Source organism: Anopheles merus, chromosome 2R (genome assembly GCF_017562075.2).
Source record: "Anopheles merus strain MAF chromosome 2R, AmerM5.1, whole genome shotgun sequence".
Taxonomy (NCBI): Eukaryota; Metazoa; Arthropoda; class Insecta; order Diptera; family Culicidae; genus Anopheles; species Anopheles merus.
The window spans coordinates 35,124,643-35,145,200 of NC_054082.1; the positions used below are offsets into that span (position 1 = coordinate 35,124,643).

General features: G+C 44.4%; 1 protein-coding gene across 9 annotated transcripts in view; it reads left to right on the top strand.

The window, feature by feature from the left end:
• Positions 1-14,111: 14,111 nt before the first annotated feature.
• The window catches only part of LOC121590377 (uncharacterized protein CG43867), a 178,143-nt gene continuing 171,696 nt past the window's right edge, over positions 14,112-20,558 (top strand). For all 9 annotated transcript variants that reach the window (XM_041909999.1, XM_041910005.1, XM_041910002.1 and 6 more), the window contains exon 1: positions 14,112-15,707. The gene's annotated coding sequence lies outside the window, so the exon portion shown is untranslated. The remainder of the gene's footprint in view (positions 15,708-20,558) is intronic.

The window sequence follows — 20,558 nt, forward strand, 5'->3', positions numbered from 1 at the left end:
GGTGTTCTCATAGTTTATTTTCTTATTGGAACTGTACTGTATATGAGGGGAATTTGACTATATGGCATGCTTTTTGGACAAACTCATTTGAAATGTTCCACAACTATGAGAACCCCTGAAAAAAAAACCCTCTAAGAGGATAAAAATGTCTTTGGAGTACTTAAAGTTTCAACTGCTTGAACCATATAATTGAACCCTCACTTCTATCAAAAGAACCATTTTGCGCAGATACTCAACTTCGCTCAGATGGTCGAAGAATCAATTTAGCGTTCGAATTATTAAACAATCAATTTAGCCCATTGCTAACGGTCAATCGATCCTGCTGCTGCTGCTGCTACTGCTGCTGCTACCGCAATCCGATTGATTTATTGATTGCAGGCGCTGCAATAAACAATTAAAATTTACCATTTCGTTCGCTCTCTCTCTCTCGCTCTCTCTCGCTCTCTCTCTCGCTCTCTCTCTCTCTCGCTCTCTCTTTGTCTCTTATACGGCCGGAAGAAACGTGCTGCGGAAGAAACCATAAACCGCGCGTGCCACCAGGTTCCAAGGGGCGCCCAGAATCCCATTTGCCGATGCCCATTCGTCAGTGCCATTTACAGTTCAATCGTCGATAGATCATAAAACAAACGACGAAAGGCCCGTATTCCCTCCCATTTACTTCGCGTTTTACTGGCAAAGCGATTGGAGCCTCCGACGTGAATGGCAACGGGCAAAATCTTGTGGTTCAAAGCTTGCAACAAACTCCAGAACCAAGTGGATGAGATTTGATTCGTTCTCCATCGATCACGCTGGAATTGGTCGAAATTCCGGGACCGGGTGGTGCTGCTGCTGCCTGCTGGTCGGTGATTTTCCAAACCCGATGGAATCCGATGGAAAATGGGCAATAGCAAATCCTTCCCCGGGGACGGCATAAATCGCCTTTTCATGCCCGTTCATCTTAACTAGTGGGAAGTGAAGCGGTTGGGGCACAACAGAGCACAACCACAACCGCAAACAAGCTAGAGAATGGGGGGGAAAGGTCTCTTCTAACGGGTGCCGGGCGGTGTTGGGAAGGATTTCGTTCTAAACCATTGGGCATCTAAGGGTTACTGTGTGCGCGCGACACACGGAATGCGCGATGGTTGCCGCGCGATGTCTATAAATTTGGTTCCACCTTCTCTCGGCACAAGTCATTTTGGCGGATAGGGATTGGATGGCAGCTTCGGTGGATTTGCAAATATCTGTGTTGGGAAGGGAGAAAGGTTTTTATTTAAATATTCACGGTTGCCTTCTTTCCAGCAATCGGCAAAGCTGGGGTGGTTAATTTCTTTAGTACGCTATAGCTGCCCAGCGCAACCACAGGAATGTTCTAATTCCCCTCCGTTGAGTTCCAACTTCTTTGCCCAGCTGCCGTGATCAGTATCATCATCATCATACGAAGAAGGGGGTATTCCCCCTTTTACATCCCGGTTTTTGTGGTAGTTTTCGGACGAGAATCGTAGCCACCAACGTCGCCAGTGCTATAAATTAGATAAAGCGGCAACACTTTCCCGAGCACATTCATCTTGCCGAGTGGAGGAAGACACACTACTGTGGCACAGCGGAAAGCCAGAGGGTGGTGTAAGTACTGCCTGCGTTCGACCGGCGACACGATTAGATTGAGGAAGATGTTCCGTTCCGAAGGGCGATATCGGTGTCGGAAAATGACAAACAAATTGATATAAATTGAGTCATAATCATCCAAGTGCTTGTGAATGGATCAGGCTGAATCAGGGGAATATGAGTGAGCCATCCATCCATCGTGTACTGTTTACAATTGATGCAAGAAAGCGTTAGTTTTATGGTCTGGCTAGGGCCGATGAAAAATCTGCCCGAATGCAGCAAGAAAATGGTAATAAAACAACCAGGCCTGAACCAGGGTTGGGCAATTTCTCCCACGGGAGCTCAAACCGAGCGCTGTTATTCCCCCAGTGGGACAGTAGGGGATGAGGCTGGCAAGTGATAGTTTTAATGCACTTGCTCAATTTTACGCCCTACGGTCTGGTACGGCGGAATGGCAGGCAATAGACACAACAGGTTTTCCTCTCCAGTTGTACGAATGTTTATTGAATATTTTATGAATGATTAGCACGTACAGTGAGGTACGGTAAAGGCTACACATGAAGTGTCTTTTTGTATTATATACTTATTATTGTTTTTTTTTGTATGCTCTGTTATGGGTATTTTCTCAATTTTTGTTTTAAATAAATTTTTAAGTTAGTTATAATTAATTAAGTTGTAAAACTATACCTTTTTACTTCTTACTTATGATATAATAAGCTACTTATCTTTATTTTTAATTAGATTTTCTAGTTTTGTAATTTATTTGTTATACTTTGAAAAAGTTCATTTAAGGACATTTAAGGATTTAAGGAAACGCGCCTGAAAAATGAATTAACTTCTTCTTCTTCTTCTTCTCCTTCATTTGGCACAACAACCGTGGTCGGTCAAGGCCTGCCTGTACCATTTCGTATGGGGGCACGGTCCATTTGGGGCTTGAACCCATGACGGGCGAGTTGTTGTTAAGTCGTACGAGTTGACGAATGTACCACGAGGTCGGCCCGATTGGTTATTTAAATAATTAATTAACTACAATTTGGTTTATCAGATACAAATAAGTATAAATATAGACGTTTCCATACAAAAAGCGATATACAACATGCAAATGAAAGAATTTAGCCTTTTTTAAGAACTACCTGAAAATATCAATTATTTGAGCAAAGTAATTGAAAGAAGAATAAAATCCACCACAAAACACTACGCAACAGAAGCAAAGCAATAACAGCGCACAAGAGGACGCAACATTTGAGACCGACTGTAGCCGGTGGCGGAATATTTATGTGCTGCAGCACACTAAACAGGGCAGCACTTCTTTCTATTCGTAGGACGGGTGGTGTTGCTGCTGCCGCCGTGCTTTTATCATAATTGAGCGTATTCATCATTATCACTCCATATCTGTCTTGATGAAAAATACATAAATTTAATGCCATTCGCTAGCGCTGAGGCCCCTATGCGTTTCCATCCATTGTCCCCCCCTTTTTAGCATCAAACGTGTATGCGTGTAATATAAAAGAGTATTCATAGCCTACTGTGTTGTGCAGCAGCCTGTAGCATAGGGAAAGAACAACAAAACGGTGACACAGTGGTCCTTCCCAAGTGTTGGTTAATGTTGCAAGCACGTGGACAACATCGTTCACGGTGGCCGACGTTTCGCGCACCGTATCCTTTTACCCGGAGCCACAACACTTTCGTATTCATCGCTGTCTTGCCTTTTCTTTTCCACCATTTCCCCCACATCTTTTTTCTAACGTTACGCCTTACCAAGTTTATCGCTGACTGTTCCTTCCACGAAAGCAAAGCGCAATCCGCAGCAGCAGCAGCAGCAGCATCCCCTTTCTTCTTCATGTGATTGGGCTCGTGATTGTTATTACCATTTCAAAGGTGGAAAAATGCGAACGCACAACGCGCGCTGATTGTCGTCGGGCACGGCCACTTTAGGCACTTTGGTCTTTAGTAACCTTTCCTGGCTCGCGGGCTGCACGTGCCCGTCCTTGGCCCGTGCAGGTGAAATGCTTACCCTGCGCGCATTTGCCGTGATGTCTGTTGTTAATGAATAATTTAGCAAAGTGCTATCACACGAGCACACCGGTATAGCTGCCGGTAGGTCGGTACGGGATGGACGGGAAATCAAGCATGAAAAAAACTGGGGAAGGCCGTAGTAGCAATACCACCACCTTCACCACCACCACCACCACCACCATCACCACCACCACCAATCTGCTCAAACCATTCTCTCGGGCCGGTGGCCCGGTTCTGTCCGTTTTCAGCGTCTTTTGATTTCGGAATTTTATTACCCACAAGAGGCAACAGTTTCGCCTTGAATTGGGTGGGGGGCACAACAATTTTGCGAGGGAAGGGGAAAGAAAAATCTGACACATATTTTAGGGTGGAAAATAAAAGGTGAGCAATCATATTTGAAGGGGTTGGCAGGGGTTTGTTTGATCGTTCTCGGTGGAAGAAATGCACACGAGGATGTAAAATTTATGCCACACATTTGCAAACATTTCCATCGTTATCTTTCGGCAAAATAATGCATATCACAGTGCAGTGGCGAATGGATCGTGCTCGAACAACCGTTGGAATGGTTTCGGTTTTATTTATTGTTATGAGCATTGAACAAAAAGGTTCGCTCCCAGAAAGGAGTAAAACTGCACATCATACTCATAATATTGATTGATGGAAGACAACAGTCAAACAGGGTTCGGTGCGATATTTCTTCCATCTACCATCATCAATATTAATTTTCATCAAAACAGCTCAATGGATAATGATTGTTTTCAGTGGATTGCACAAACAGGTTCGCCCGCTGTTAAGCCTCCTTCAGAATAATTATGCTCAAAAATTTCCAAAACCGATCCCATAAAGAACGCCCTTATTAGATAACGTCAATGAAAACCCTTTACCCCTTTTTGGGATGAGTAAGACATTATTCCTTGGGTAAAGGTAATGGTGAAGTATCCTCTTCACAAATTGACCGTTTGCTCACCAGTCGCGAAGGAAAAAAACGCACAACAGCTTAGGATAGGAAGGTTTAATGGAAAGGTATCCATAATCGTTTGTCTAAATGATTATATTTTCTTGGCGAAATTGACCTCAGATATAAAACAAACCTTTTTTTGTGTGTGCTTTGTCCAATATGGGAGTTCGATTGATTTCGGCAGTATCGGACACCATTTTTGGGGAAATAAATGCTGCAAAAAACAGTCAAGTAGTTCCATTGCCCATAGTGATAAGTCCTGCCTAATCAAATGTGAAATTGTTTACCAAACGCTCATCCAACGAGAGGTTTTTATTCCAATTGGATTATGTATTCTCAATTATTTCCAGAATTTCCGAATGTTGTACATAATTTTGAATTATTTTGATGAACACATTCCCACCACCATATCGATACTTGGCAGTTAACTTTATCTCTCTTTTACTTCCTTTACTATTTCTATTTTCAATCACTTCCCTCTTATCTTCAATATCATACCCACTGCTCAGCTCTTCTCATGATGCCATTCTGCCACCCATTTTCTTGGGCATATCATTATAGGGAAAGTGGAAATTAGGGAACCCTTTTCTCTATCTGCTTTTGTTTCGCTCTGCCTCCCTTTTGCCGCGACCATGAGTGGTGTTAGAGCCGTAAAATCAGTCACCGTTTCGTTTAAAAAATTGGGTCTGTTTAGGCTGCTGTCTGAGGGAAAATGGATGGAATTTCCCTCCCGTTTTCTTTTCCTATCAATATCAATTAACATCGTAAAAAAAAATCAGTGACCCCGGAAACACTTTGATCCCGTCATCTGTTTGACGGCGTGCGGGAAGCGTTTTCTTCCCATTTTTTTTTGTTTCCCCGCTTTTCCACGACCCTGAGTGGACGACCCTGGAAGAAAGTGGGGACTAGGGGAGTGGTCTGGGGATTGCTTTTAAATTGAAACTTTATCTAGAAAGAAATAAATTGTATAAATACTACCCTATCGAAACAAGGGATAGTGTCCGTAGTGGATGGTTCTTGCCGCTGGTCAGCATTGGGTGGGTGAAATAATGTATTGGGACCATTTTAGCTCCACGAAGGGGAGGAGGGGGGGGGGTGGTGGGGACAACAAATCCCACCTTTAGTGGACAAAACCCAATTGTCCCTTTTATTCCCGGAAAAAAACACCCCGAACAAATACAAGAAACACTTTTCGCTGGATTCTAAGGATTGAAGGCACAAGAAAGGATTTGCTTATCATAATTTCGCTTTTTAGGGCTAAGGGTAGCTAAGCAGCTGTGTAGCATCGTACCCGTCCGGTTGAGTGGTGCGATTTTATAACGCCCCCAAAACACACACCCTCACACACACACACAGGATAAACCAAATAGGATTTGAAAAGGTGAGGTTGCACTAAATTGTGGCCCGTCACAGTGGCACTATTATTATATTGAATAAATGTGGGTGGCGTTTTGCGTAATAATGGGGAACCCAGCGCACCGTTGGCATCGATGCGTAACAAATCCATTATCGATTACATGTTGGTCGCATCAGCAGCCGCATGATAAGGCACGTTTTGTCGCACACCATGCACGCGGGGAAGCTGAAAATCAAGAGCAAACTCAACCATTAATCATCTATTAGCAATGGCAAGCGTGGGTTAGTTGCGTGGTGTGGATTAGTGGTGGGCTCTCAGGAACGCATCCACGCCTTCGATTCCGAATCCGGAAAAATAGGAACTACTAGTTCCGCCCGAAGTCGAAGTCGGTCGGAGTGGTCCAAAGTCGGTCGGAGTCGGCCGGAGTTGGCCGAAGTCGGCCAGAGTCGCTCAAAGTTGTTGGGAGCATTTCATTTCGTTGTGTTTTTTCTCTATCGCCTTACGCGTGCACTTCGTATACAGTATAGTACTTGCTTCAAAGGCCGATTTCAGTCGACATCCTTACGACTCTGACAGAACCCGGACAACTTCAGACGACTCCGGACGGCTCCAGACGATTCCAAACGGCTGCGGATAATGCAGGTTTGCCCAGTATTTTTCCTGTTGGAATCGATTCCGAAATATTCGGATTCGGATCGAAGTCGACACCTGATTTTTGTCAACTTTACCCACCACTAGTGTGGATTGGATGGATAGTTATCCTTGCATGTGTGGAATTACATCATTAGTTTTGATTGTTACATAAAGCGTTGTGGATTTGTTCGCTTATGAAGCGTGACACGAGGTGGAACATTGGAATTTTCGCAAACGATTCAGAGTAGAAATTGTGTGCTGAAAATTGATACAGCTTCAGCCAACAATCAGAATGGTATAGCTTCAGCCGAATCATCAGAATGAGAAGGGTAAACATTAATCTTTCATCCTTTCTCGAGCATTGTGTTTCGAATGTTGCTGTATGTAATTTTACATCAATATTGCTTGCATAATAAACACACACCCTCTGTGCAAAATTGCGTTTTTCAATTTAATTACGCAGAAAACAAACAGCAAACCTTGCAGCCGAATGTTAATTAAATTTTACACGCCACCCGTTTGCCACTTTCGTGCGGGCCATTCGTTGTTTGCGGCCAAAGGGCACTCATGGCGCTGTTCAATTAACCAGTTCGGTCACGGCATACGGTTGTGGCGTACGAAGCTTTTGTAAGTGAACTCGGGTGCGAACGATGGTGCTTTATACACCTGCCAAACGCTAACGCCTCATCGGAGGCTAATTGGTGGCACCCATTTCACTGGGTGTATGGCAAGAAGGAGGGGAATGTGCAACAAACATAGCAATGTCCGTAAACAAAGCGAGCAAGCAGCTTACATTGTTCGAAGCTTTAGGCACACCGGTTGGCTTGTAAATCTATTTAGTAACTTCAAAAACTGAAATATTCATTATTGTATGTTGCAGCTGCTCAAATAACAACACTTTATCGATCGTTTAAGAGCCTGAAGCGATTACTGCGTACTGCGTTCGTTCAGCTGAATAGGCATCACATGTCAACTGGAGGGGGTTGATGTTTAGGGAGTAAAGTGTGACCGGTTGGGATGTTACCATTCGATGGAGGCTTTGAAGCTTTCTAGTGCCAATGGAAGGGGTCAGAAAGGGAGAGCCCGCCTAGAACAACACACATTCTTTTACACATTTCGGCCCCTAGCAAAGTGCTTAAGTGCTCTAAATCCATGGACTTGTTTTCAATCGACTCTTCTCGCCCGTGCAGTGGCTCTGTGTAAACCACGCCACGCAAAAGCTCTCCAAAACTCGTCACCATTCCTGGTAGTACTCCCATGGCCCATCGTGCCAGCAAAATCGATCGTAACGTGTCTTGGCAATAAATTTGCCTGTCATTTCTGTTCTTCATTCTCCATCGGTTCTACATTGGCTGGCACTGGTGGTCGCCTTCCATTTCATATTCACCCGGTTACGGTGGATTTGTTTTTCTTTTTATCGTTTCCCCAGTTTTACAGTGAAAAAAAAAGAACAGTCCTCCCCTCCCAACAAGGGAGGACATTTAGCGCTCGTCCAGCATTTGCTCTCCCAACAGCAAGCGCCATGGGACGCTATATCTTATTCACTTTGCATGTTGCACCCGCCTTTGAAACGCCCGCTTCCCCAACGTCAGGGTTGGGTTTTAATTTGTCCATAACATCTAACCTGGGGAATTAAGCACATACAAGCAGCTTGTTCGTGCTCATCCAGGCGTCCCTCATCCGGCTCTGCCACACCAGGAGGGGGATTCATTTATGAACGCTCGAACGAAGTTTGGAAAATTTGTTCAGGATGAACAGGTTTCGGTTATGGTTGAGGGAGAACTGGTGTGTCTTTTTTTTTTCTTTTGCTTTATTGGACCTAAAAACATGTCCCTGACTTAGCCCTATGCTGTATACAGATCTCGTTTAGCTTACCTAATGCCTATTAGAATGCTGAAGTATCTCGCCACGTTGGTGTAGCTCTCCTCATACTCATCCCATTCCGGAAACGAAACAGACATCAACGAGAAAATGGGAGAAACCATTGGTATATTCAGACACAATAGCCAGCTCGGGGCTTACTCCCAGGAATACCGGGGACGTATGGGGATGTGGGTAATAGCCACCCGGTCCGGCTGGCTTTCGGTTGGCGAATGCAATCCCTTCCGGCGGGTTTTTTGTCGCTGCTGCTGCTGCTGCTACTGCACCGTTGGGTCATCCGCACGCGCGTTGGGTGTCCTGAACGCATACGCTTATTTATCTATAACATTTCAATAAATCATTGTGACTAATGGAAGCCACTAACAGGGTGAAGAGGTAGAGAGAGGTAGAGAGAGTGCTAGAGAGAGAGAGAAGTGAAGGGACCGAAATCCAACGGGTGGCCATGACAGGAGCGTCGACACCTGCACAGTGTGAGCACGGTGGCAGACCATAGCGTCACCGAAACCGAAAATGGCGCAGCAGGATGCATCGCGATACATCATGGTTTCATGGTCGAAGCCGCGTGTGTGATGTGCCAAAGTGTCCGGCCCGCCCGAACTTTTGGCTGTGTGTGTGTGTGTGTGTGTGTGATTCGTCCTCCTGGGGGGATTCATGTTAGAAAATGAGCCCTCCGGGGAGCGCACTTTACACGACGCGTTTGCTGAGGTCAGTTAACTCAGCGAGACGACGCCCGCCGGCAGTGGACAGAGTGGTGAAATTGATGTGGTTTTATAGCAGCGAGCAGCACAGCTCAAGGGTAGGATAGAGCAACTGAGGATACAGTAAAAGCAATAAGTGGTGTTTTGCAAAATTGATTTCGCAACCACGGTGAAAGTCTCGGTAGGGTGTGGGTTTTTGGGAGTAAATATTCAATTAAGTAAGAAACGAAAGAATATTTTTAACAGCCGGATCGACCGAAGCTCCCAATTTCTGTTACCATTGAACAACTTTAAACGGATCGGTTGCATCAACAAACAGAACCACCAGCACACAGTCCGTGTACATTTAATTGTCCTTTGTCCACTTCGCTCCGTTCCGGTGGAGGTCTCACCGATCGATTATTTGCTACGCGCTCGCAATTGGTTTTACTATGCTCAATATTTTCAATTACGATAATTTTTCAACGCTTTCGCAACTGCTCATTTGGAAGCGCAGGAAGCTGCTCACTTTCCACCCAGATGGTCCCACATCCATTGGGAGTTTTGCTCTGGTGTGTTCGCTTTGCGCTTTCCAGCAACGTCCAGCAAGACGCTGGCTGCTTCACCGTACTATTGCAAATGGAATCGATTAGGGTACAATTACTTTTCAATTTCAAGCTCATTTGGGTGTTCTATCCTGTCGGTGTGTGTGTATAAGGTATCTGGGAGTGTCCCACGGGAAATGCAACGGGCTCCTTGGGTGTTTGTGTGTCTGTGTGATTGCGCTCTGCATTACAAGTGGGCTGGAGCATGCAATTGGAGATGATTGGTCCAGCTTTGTCCCAGCAGGAAGAAATCGCCAGCTCAGATGATGACAATTTTTCTTTCTCGGTCGCGTCTGATTCTGGGACATTTCTTGAAGCTCGGAGAAATAGAGGAGCTGGAACATTTTCCTGCACACCGTAGCTGTGGTTTGCAGGGCAGATCTTGTGACCGAATGGTACGTGACCCGGATATCTAAGGGAGACCACTTTCCGATTGAAAAACAAGAACTTAGATGCAAGGTAAAAGCTGCTTTACTGCTGTTCTTATTAATTGGTGGTGGAGGTTGTGTTTTTCCCCTAATAATTTCGTAAGGTTCTCGCATGGTCGATAATTGAATTTGAAATTAAATAAAAATTAATTTCTTTATCAGTTCAGTTAAACCTCGGGCTAGGTGAGCGGGCCTTTACAGCGGGCCCTGGTCTTGTCTCAAAAGGATTCTTATAAAAAATGTATAATTCATTCTACATCTTCTGCTTTGCATACTGCATTGTATATACCTGTATATAACTATAATGTGAATGTATGGGTTATCTGAGGATGGAAGTAATCGATATATCCTATTAAAAACCATCATTTTCAAAACTTTTTAACAATTTTGTCAATTGTTTACACATTTGATTAAACAACCCCATTCTAAAAAGTATCATTATCATCAACGTATATTACTTCAGTTGTTAAAATTGATTTTTTTTGAAATTTTCGACCTACATTACAGTTATAGTTATTGCACATTATAGTAGACCACAAGAACATGGACTGGACTGGATAAAACCGAAGCGTCCGAGTACACCCGGGATAAGGTGTCCTTCCATGGCTCAGAGAACGAAATGCTAATGTGGATTGTAGTACCATGAATTTTAATTTTAGACCGTTCTTTCAGGATAATTATTATAAAAATAAAAAAATATGTTTATTTAATTTTAAATCGAAACTAAAAGAAAACATGTATTCCCACTTTTTCAAATTCTAGAGACTGTGAAGGAGTCCAACTATCAGAAAATGAGCCAAAGATACGGTCTAACCGTCTTTACGAGACGTTCCGTCCTATCCTACCCTTATTTACTCATTTACTTAATAGCTTTTGACGTTTTATTATAACAACTTTAACCTTTTTGGTGTCAAAGCCGAATAATTTGTACATTTTTCAACGCATTAAGTGAAACACATTTTAGCACAAGCTTCCTCTATGTGGATGCTGGGTGCGTGTTTGTCTTTGCAGATCATCCAATCACAAGATGCGTAGCAGATATTTTATTTTCTTGCCGGGCATAGTCAAATGTATTCGGTAAGATTCACAACATTTCATGAAAAAATCTATCTGATTTGTTAGCTTTCTTACAGATCAGTGCATATGTCTCCCTTTAGTAGGTCATATGTGCTATAAAAAAAAGCTTCAATATTACCATTCGTGCATCACCTGTTGTGTTTGATCTACCTGGAAAATCAACACCATCAGCTTCGATTTGTCAATATTAATCAGCTTGCTTGATACAACGTCAGAAAAGATTTTTCACCACATGCTATATACTTTCCTGCCGTGTGTTGTGCGAGCCCTGCTTGACTCATCAACGTCATATCTGATCCTAGTTTACAGAATCAGCTCCCTGCCAAGACTTATCCCAGGATGGTTCTGCTCTGACAATGACAGGACAGGACGTAGCATCAGGATACGGTTAACTGAAGCGAACTGAAGAACGGCACAACGGTTTCGCTGGAAATGGATGAGCGTTTGGGTTAGCGTTGAGAGGTTCTTACGGGTAAAGTGTTCCCTTTCCAACCATGGCTGGCAGAGCGCCAATATTAATCAACCGAAACGAGCTCTAAATATTTGCCATTTCATTTATTCGCTTCTTTACACTTGTGCACATACCCACTTACATACAAGTTGCATGCACATGGCTACAACAGTCGGAGGCAGTGAAATTTTCCACCCAAGACCCAGGCAGCAGCAGCAACAGCAGCAACAGCAACGGTTGGTAATGTGTCGCGTCTGGTAAGATATCTGGTTTGTTTGTCGTGTTTGTCAATGGTAGTACTTTCTTGGAGACAAAACAGCAAAGCAGAAGAGATCCCTTGTTACGCTTCATCATTGCATTCGTTTTTGTTGCTCGTAATTTTCCGCTCATGGCGACAAACAGCACAGAACAGTTCAACGGAACACCCGGGTGATTACTTTGATTTTCCGCTGATAAATGAATCTCATTACTAGCGAAGTTTGCTTTTCTCTTTTTGTGCTTTTTTGTTCCTTGATGTATTTTGTGTGTGTTCTGATTTTTCCTCATTCTGAAAGCGCTCATAACGCTTGAATGGATCTATCCATATTCGTGTTTTTCGTTTGTAGTTTTGTGGCTTGAAATCACAACCTCGATGGCGTGTTCTATAACATGAGACCACTTTTACACTCGGCTATGGGGATGAAATAAATATTCTCCTTTTTTTCCTGTACAGTGCGAGAGATTAACTTTTTTTCTCTGAAAAACAGAGCACGAAGGAATCATCTTGCGACAGAGCAAAGAAAGGAATGTTTCATCTTTTGATGGAATTTTCCTTGTAAAATTTTTCATCACTCAAGATAATTCAGTTGGCAAATTCTCAATAGCTAAAAAAGCGTATCGTGAAAAATAGTAAATGACTAGTTTCTTGCGTTCGCGCTTTCAATTACTTAAATTGAGAAAAAGAATGAAGGATGAAAAACCATGGCCAGCATAAACTAAACGTTATCTTGGCGTCGTTGGCATTATGAGGTCATAAGGAGAGCACGCCGTAACTGTTTACGACCATTTTATGTCCTTTCTGTCTGGGACGACAGCGTAACGAAGGGGCTGTGGTTGAAAATTTCTTGAGATTAAAAATACCATAAAAAGCTCGCACTGTGCTTTGGAAAGTAGATTTGTCTGGTGTGATGTGTTCTTAATACTTTGGGGAATGGGCCATTAATTCAATATATCTTTAAAGCTCCCCTTTAACTTCTGCCTTGCGTTCCCGCAGTAGTAGCGATCAATCAAAACACAGCACTGGTCATAATGGACAGAACAGCGCTTGTATGGAGTTTAATTTTCGATTGATTTGCTCCGTTTGAATTTTGTTGTTGTTTTCAAGTACTTTACATCTGTTTTAAAATTCATATTAGTTTTAAGACGTAACTGATGTTATGATAATGAAGTCGTAATGTCAAGAAGAGGATTGTTTGCAGGTGCAAGGGAATTCGTGCATCTCGGTCAATGACGAGCACCAGTTTCTGTAATAAGTTGATAAAAGATAACTGTCATTTAAAAGGTAGCAGACAATTCTGTTCTGGGGGCGGTCCCGTGATGCAGTCGTCAGTTTGTTCGACTTACACTGTTTTCCGGGTCAGCTTCTAATGTGAACGTCATTATTCAACAATTGTATAAATTTTTTTAACAGTACAGCTATGAATGACAATTAATGACAGCTGTTGAAAAACATCTTGCAAATTTTGAACAATTCTGTGTAACAGTGCATTGTAACAACATGCTCGTCATGGGTTAAAGTCTAGAATGGGTCGAAGTCCTGACGGCTGCGTGGTACTGAATAAGCCTCGAAGGCCTGTATATAGACCGGCATAATTGCGGAGGACGTTACGCCAAGTAGAAGAAGACCGTACAGAAGACAGAAGAAGATGTTCGTAGACCTTTCCTGGACTACTTCGGAGAACTGAAAAATAATTGAATTGAGTTGTTTGAGGTTTTCCGAAAGTGTGTTTCGCTCTCCCAACATTTCACTTCAAATATATTTTAAATAGCCAAATGGTTTATTGCTTTGGGAACAGGTAATTAACAGTAGGACAAGCTCAAAGATGTGGGGATAATATTTTTGAAAATACTGTTGAAAGATCAGAATATCTTTTTATCGATTTTGTAATGCAATCAAATCGAATGTACGTTTTGAAGAAAAAAAAACATAAATAAAACGCTCAAAATTAAACTGAATAAAACTGTTGAAGCTGGCAGCAACAGTCTGCACTGCACCTGACCTGTTTTTTTTTTGTTTTTCTAATGGCAATCATCTGACGTGCGAGAGAGAACGGCCCTTTTTTGCTGTCAGTTCGTGCGTGTGCCGCGCGCGCGAGTACAGGAGAGCGTGAGAGAGTGCGAGCGCGCGCTCCGTTTGCCGTGCGTGTCAAATGGGGAAAGAGCAAACGCGCGCTCTCACTCTCACCCGTCAGGCTCATTCGCTTCCGAAGTTCCGTTGCACGCGGTTCGCGTTTCGGTGTTGTGTGTCGTTGTTTTGGGTCCATCGGAATTTGCATCGATTGCTGGCAGCTGAAAACGCGTTCCGATCGATCCTGATGCACGGTGGTACTGAATCTTGCAGCCAAACAAAAAAAAAACGGTGCTACCTTAGCCAATGTGCGCGTGTAAAGATCGACCCAGAGTTTCGTCTCCTGTTGTTGTTGTTCTTGCTGTTGTTGTGTGTGTGTGTGTGTGCGTTGAAAGCTCGTGCTTCCGTGCGTGCTCGCTAGTGCATGCCAGTGTGTGAGGTAAGGGCAGGTGAAACGTACGTGTGTATCTCTCGATTGCGGGTGGTTGCGCTGCGTTTGTTTGTGTGTGTGTGTACGTAGGCAACGACGTGAAGAGTGTGCCAGTCAGTGCGCTGGGAAAAGGCAAAAGCAATGTGTGCGAAGCACAAATGTCAGTGAAGCTCTCTCACTGTCTCATTATCGCTCTCGCTCTCGCTTTCCCAATCGCTTCGCCAGCCTGAACGAGGCAAAGCTTTCTCGCCAGCAGCGTCTCATGCTCGCCGTTCACTTCTCATCGCTTCTCACCACCAGTGAGAAGCTGTCACTGCTGCTCAGCTGCGTGTGAATCGGAATTTATTTGTCGTTGGCGTAATTTTTCGGTGCGGGGTTTGCGCGCGGGTGCGCTCTACCTGTACTACACTAAACCCGTACGCAAGGGAAAATGAAGCGAAAATATTAGGAAAAGTCTAACCACTCTTCTCCCCTCCGACCTGCAGTGTGCGTTGCGTGTGTGAGCAAGTGCTTGCGTAAGCAGTGGCGCATTCGGTTAAATCGGGATAGGGAAGCATATGCCGGTTTCGGGCCTTGCCGTGTATCCTTGCGAGTGACCGCGGGTGTGTGTGTGTGTGTGCGCGCCCTGTATCCTTCGTGGTGTCTATTGATTTTGATGCGCGCTTTAGCCAAGTGTGTGGTTCTCGCGTGTTGTGTGTATGCGGCTGCTGTGTGCTTTTAGTTAGTGTCGCGTTTGTGGAATGGATTACGGCAAGCGGGTCGGCTGCGCTCCCAATTGTGTGTGTGTGTTAAAAAAAGAAAAACGGGATGTAAAATTGGGTCGCTCTCTTCGGGCGGCAGGGTACCGTGCTAAGAAGTAAAATCCATTGGGGTCGAAACCATCTGTGAAGTGCTGGCGAGTGTGAAAAAGAGAGAAAAAGAGCGAGCGAGTGAGCCGTACAGGAAAATGAAAAGCACGTGGGAAACGGAAAACGGGTCCTGTGTGTGTGTGTGTGTGTGTGTGTGTGTGTGTGTGTGTGTGTGTGTGTGTTTGTGTTGTTCGCACACGGTGGTAAATCGGTCGTAGTGAAAAGCGTTCGCAATTGAAGAATTTTCCTCCGTGAAATTGTACGAGCAGAGCCGCGGCAGCGCAAAACAAATAAAAAACGGAATAAGAAAAGGCATTCCCACCCAAACCCCACCACCCACACCTCGTTCTCCGAACAGAGGAGCAAGTTGGGGAGCAGCGATTGACATAAGCCGAAACGACACCGAGAGAGCTGCTGAGGAAACGGAAACAAAAAAAATGTAAGTTTGAAGCTGGTTTTACACAAAACTGGAAGTAGAGCCTTCAATGTAAAGGCTCAATTGTTTCACGCTATGCCTGTGCGGAAGAGACGGCGCCGAATGGGGACCAAAGGGGAGCAACCATTTCCATTCCCATTGCCGTACATTGCACGGTAAATTGGTAAAATAGAACAGAAATGTTTCGTTTTTTTTGTTTTCTACTTCGTACTGCCATTGTGTCAAATGTCCCATTTTCCACATCCAGCCGCTGAGCGATTCTATATCCATTTTCTGTATCGTTCGTTTTCCCGGTTTTTTTTTTGTGTGATTCGACGATTTGTAAAACCGTTCTACTTCATAGCAAGACGAAGGCGTTTATTAAGGACGCGCATCGCCATCTGTATAAGGCTGTTGCCGGGGCAACAGCGCGAACAAGAGCGCTACGGCATGCGGTTGCGATCCACTGCTCAGCGTCAGCAGCGAACGAGTTTTACCTTTCGGTGTAACAATAGATGCGTGTGTTCTTTCAGCCCACCCTGCCTCCGCCTTGTCCTGCTTCTCTCACCTTACAGGCACGTACAGGCAGCAGCAGCGAAGCACATTCCGCTCGCTCGCGTAAGGACCTGCCTTATAAGAGCCTCGCCCTTTTTACAGAAACCCTTTTCGGCTCCGGCAAAGGGGTGTGTGAGCCTGCAAACGATTACGAACGGAACGACAAGTATCTGTGAAGCGTTTTGCATATCATTATCTATGTTCTCTTGTATGTGTGTGTGTGTTTTCCCCGTTTTTTAAAGCTGTTAATGCGTCAAATGTCTTTTCTTTTGTGTTTGTTTCTTCTTCTTCAAAGATTAACTCGCATTTCAAACGCTTCTAACTATTCCTTCTACGGCATGGCATGTAAATCACACTCAACTTTCTGTTCTACCAATCATACACCCCAAAAACCCGTCCCCATGTCTTCCGGCAACTTATCAACTTGCGCCCGTCAATTGAGCCCTTCACTCAACCGTGAAATAAAACTGCTGGTGCAGCTGTTGCCATTGCGGCTGGCCGGCGAGCCATTGCACAGTTGCGCGCTGGAGGCGCAAAAGGCAGGTAAAAAAAAGGCAAAACAAAACAGTGCAGCCGCGCACAAGTGTGTGCTGCAAGAAAATAAAACCACTTGCGCCGACCACCACCACCACCGCTCTCCACTAGAGAGGCCTCCGTCATCGTCGTTGCAATTTGCCAAATACGCACACACATTGTTCGGTCACAAATGCAGCATTTTTGGGGTGTATTGCACAGTATTGCACCTTAGCGAACGTAACACCTCCCCCCCCAGCCCAGCACTTAAGGCGATCGTAAATTTCGGTACAAAAATCAACTGGGCAATAGTGTGATTAATTTCGGGTTCGGGGCGGTGTTTATCACAAAGAAAAGGATTGGCTTTGATGATGTTACTAGTTTAACTGCTCAAACTGTAATCAACTGCAATCAATTTGTTTTCGAGAGGCTTAATTGTTACCTGCTGCACTTTTACGACGTGCACGTGTAAGCGCGTTGAGTGCAATGTAGCTCCATCCATCCTTTACGGCACGATCCAACGACTTGTTGCTGAACTCTGACATCGAACGGCAGGTTGTGAGATGGGTTTGTTTTTTTTGTATCTTTTATTTTATTTATGTAATTATCTACACACTGCTAAGCAAACAAAAGGGACAGCAAATGTGTTCGATGCATCTGGTACGTTACGTGCGCATAAATTACGTTCTACCTGTGCCGGTGTCACGATTCTGATCGTTTGGTACAGTCTTCGATAAAATTGTAAGCCTTTTTGTGTTCTCTCTTTCTCTCTCTCTGTCACTCTCTCTCTCCTCTCCACTCTCTTCACAAGAAGCTTACGCAAAGGGACGCAAAGACATTTACTGCGAGAAGTTATGTCACTGCAATTAGTTGCTGGCGGGCCTGGTCGTGTCTATTTCCCTTTCTTCGATGGTAGGCTTTGCAGTTTCCATTTCTTCATGTGGCTTATCGCACTGCTGAGCATCCCCAAAGGGGTGTGTGTGTTGGGGAGCTGTGGGCAAGTGGCGAAACCCAACACACGATGGGAAATCAGCTCTGCGATTGGCGTACCGTAAAGAGATTTGCTTTGCTATCGATCATGGAGAAGGTGCATTTCAAATATTTTAGGTAGAACGTAAGTCGTAAGTCTATTTTCGGCTACTTCCGGACTATGTTACGGTGTTGCATTGTCATTCTTTTCTGCTATAACATGCAGTATCTAAGAAACAAACTTAAGAAAAAGGGCGATTCGATAGATGAGCTACAAAAATAATGTTAACATGTTAAGCAGAAAAGGAAGCAAGCATAATGTTTGCAGTAATTGATGCGGGTAAAGTAGATAAAAAACCGGGCAGCACGGCAAAAATTTCTACCTGCAAAAAAATGAAGACAGAAGAGCATTGCCACGCTAAGGTAAAGGTGGGTAAGGCATATGGAAATGTCATAAAAAACGCTCTTGTCTGTTGCATAGCGTGCAAGTACGAATCGCTTTCGGCAGGGCATGTCTGCAATGCAATTTGCAATGCAGCGTGTAATGATGCTCAAAAGGGCGAAAACAAAAAGGTGTACAGTCGAATGAAGTGCTGTGAAACAAACGAGTGCAACGGGCTTAGCTTGTACTACGTGCAATGCGGCGCTACCCCTGTGGCTTTGACTGACTTGTGTTTGTTTGACAAATTGGTGAGAAAAGACAACACGGGCAGTTTGTAATAAAAGTGTCAAATACTATTTCTCGAATGGAAAAGTAGAAACTATGACCGATATAAAATGATAAATAGTTGCAAAAGAAGCAAGAAAAAAGTGATCCAATGAAGGTTGAACATACAAAATTGCAAAAAAAAAGAACAAAAAATAGTATGGAAGTCTAAAAAAAATGATAATTATTTCAACTGAAATCTTAATCTACTGAAAAGGAAGCATTGGTCGATGAAGATTATTGTATTGGGTAAGCAAAGACAGAACAGAAAGACAGAAAATTAAAAAAAACCGTATAAAAGTAAAATTTGAAACAGAAAAAGCTTCCACCGGCTACCAGCAGCAGGAAGTAGTAACAGAAGAAAGCAAAACGCGGGGCACCACCAGCAAACGGTGCCAAGCGTAGCTTCCAAACCAGAACCAGAAATAAACGAGATAAAAACCACACCAGCGTAACGGGTGGAACAAAACAACGCGGCCCCAAGCGTAGGAAAATTTAATGCAATTTTCCCTGCGCGCTTCGATCGGAAAGTTGTTGGGTTGGGAGATGCGTTCGTCGCGAAGAAAGCGCACGCAAGCTGGGACAGAGTCCGATGCTTTATACTGCGCTCAAAAACCCCAGACACTTGGGCGCTAGAGTTTGGCGTTTGCCAGAGACGCACAAACACACACATACACGCGAGCCCGTAAACACACCTGGCGAAGGTGCGGAACACGGAGGCGGAAAGGCAGACAAAGCTCTGGGAATCGCTGTGTACACCCCGGGGGTTATTTCTCGGGGGCGAAGCAATGTTGTGTTGTGTTTTCCTTCTCCGCTCTTTCTCACTCGCTCACTGCGTTCCCTTTTTGCTTCGATCTCACCTTGCCCCCCTTTCTTCCCGCAACCAGTGAAACCAGATGGACACACGACGGTGATGGCGGGGTTTTTGCGTGCGTTTCCATTGCTGTGTGGCTCGGCTGCATCTTGGCTTGGTCGGATCGCCGCTCACCGGTTTGGGGGTTTTGTTTTCTATGAGCCCTCTCCAGAGCCACAGTTTCATTGCATTTGTTGTGTTCATCATTAAGCCGGGCAAGATGCGATCGTTAAACGGTTGCGTCTTTGTGCTTTGTTTGGGGAAGGAAGTGGCCCAGTTTGTTTCGTTTCGTTGTTTTTTTCGATTTTGGTGCGTTCAAGCTTCCCACCGTGACACTGGGATTGTGGCCCGTAGGCAATATGGGAAAATGGGAGAAAGAATTGAGGTTACTCTGTGGGAAGGAAAGTTTTTGAGCTGTAACTTGTTATAGGGGTTTTTTTTTTCGTTCGAGTGGGAAGAATTAGACACGATAAGATCCAATTCATAAAAAAAACTAAATAATAAAACACTACATCTATCAAGTGGTTATTTAGTAACAGTCTTTCGCCCCAACTAGCTTCTCCAACCTTGTTGCTTTGGTTTGATCGTCGCTTCTGCTCTTAAAAAAAAAACAAACCCGTCCTGCATGTGTCACAACCGCGAACGCACCGTGCGGGACAAATATGGATAAAATATGGTCGTCCAGCGTTTGAACGCTCGTGTGATGCCCGCGATCGAGTTTGATAGTTTTTAACGGCCGATTGAGCTGATTTTATGGACACACACACACACCGCACAGTCGTGCTACGGATGCAGCGCGCCGAACCACGCTCGGTATAGTTTTCTCAGCGGCAGAGGCGAATAACGAGTCGATTCCGTTTCGCTGAACCTCGCTACGCTGGATGCACGGTTCCGATATCGGATTTGACACGGTGTAGAAGGGAGCAAAAGAGGGGGGGGGGGGAGGAGGGAGGGGACAGTGTTAGGCGCGTATGAGAATCTGGTGGAATGAAACGATTGGGTAAACATACTGTCAGCACTAGTGATGGGAGAAATGAAGTTTTCGTCGGAATCGATTCCGGACAGTAGGTCCAGAATCGGTTTCCGGAATCGATTCCTGAATCGGAATCGGCTTCATAATCGTAATCGTTTCCGGAATCGAAATCGGGTTCGGAATCAGAATCGGTCCCGGAATCGAAATCGGCTTCGGAATCGGAATGGGCTCCGAAATCAGAATCGGTTTCGGCATCTCCATAAGAATAAACGTTTGGATCCAATGTAGCATCATTGTAGATTGTAT